Genomic DNA, 1,302 nt, shown 5'->3' with positions numbered 1-1,302 from the left:
CTGGAGATATCAGATTGCTGGAAGTAAGGTGATCTAGGATGGCTCGCTTCAGAATGCGTTCCATCACCTTGCACGGCACGCTAGTGAGGCTTATAGGCCTATAGCTGCCAGGCGATAGTCGGTCGCCAGTTTTGTATATTGGCGTGACAATCGCTTCCTTCCAAGCAGGGGTAAGGCGGCCTTCGTCAAGCAGATTGATACAAGGGATCGAGGCTTCCAAGTTTCCCGGGTCGGTGTTGCCTTTGTCATTCAGTGGCTGATATTTGCCTGAAAGGCACAAGCGAATATATGGTGGAGCACTGCTCTTTAATTCTCAGCGTAGGGCGGTAAGTGTGGCCAACCTTAGGAGGAAGGTTATTCCGCGAAATGAAGAAAAATTCGGCCTAATAGGAGTGTGCGTTCTGAGCTTGAAATTTTTCTCATCACTTGCCTGCCGTGTGTTAGCTGGATCAATGTAGGAAAACCTGTTGGCCAGGCCTTTTCCAAAAATGATATCAGTAAGTATCAGGTCTCCTCGAAGTCGACTAAACTACAGGGTAAGAGGTCAAGCACCACGAGATGAGTTATATAATCACGGATTCACGGATTGATACACAACACCGAGGCATTTGTCCAAGCTTCCCGCGTCGGTTTAGATCTTGTCGGTCAGTGGCTGTCTTTCACCTGAAAACCACGATTGAGAAAAGGGTGTAGCATGCTTTTCATGTACTCAGCGTGGGGCAGCATGTTTGCCAGCGCGAGGATTCGCATAAATAAGTGTATAATCGTGCTTTAAACTGGGTTCTGGAAGGAGTGTGGACGACCGTCGAGTAAGGGCAAACCAAGCACCCAATACCCGAAGTGAGAGAAAAATCGCCAGATAGAAAAACGCTGGCTGGCTTCAAGGTACAGTCCTCCTAGAAAACGGGGCTCTAGGGAACGCCACCCAGCGCCCAGGGCCTCACAGAGACACTCTTCCGGCCAAACAGCGCCAAAACACCCAAGAATCCAAGAAGGTGAAATTTTGCCGCAAATCTCTGATCAACAGCAAATCTGGTCGCCAAAATGGAGGTGCTGAAAAAGCTACAAAGATCAACGGTCGGAATTTTCGCCCACGCGGAAAAGACCTCGTCCCACAAAACCAAAAGGCTCGAGCAAACCGGCCTCTCACGGGGCGAAAAAACCTCGCAAGCGAAAAGCACCCCCAGAAACCACGAAGACAGGAAGCAGACGACATTGCCCTAGAGGCTCTTATGGAGCCTTGAACTCAAACCCGGCGCGCAACTATTAAGTCTGCTAACCACCCTGGTCACTCAACTTTCG

The sequence above is a fragment of the Opisthorchis viverrini genome (assembly GCF_000715545.1).
Source record: "Opisthorchis viverrini unplaced genomic scaffold opera_v5_212, whole genome shotgun sequence".
Taxonomy (NCBI): domain Eukaryota; kingdom Metazoa; phylum Platyhelminthes; class Trematoda; order Opisthorchiida; family Opisthorchiidae; genus Opisthorchis; species Opisthorchis viverrini.
Note: the sequence above shows the minus strand (reverse complement) of the source record.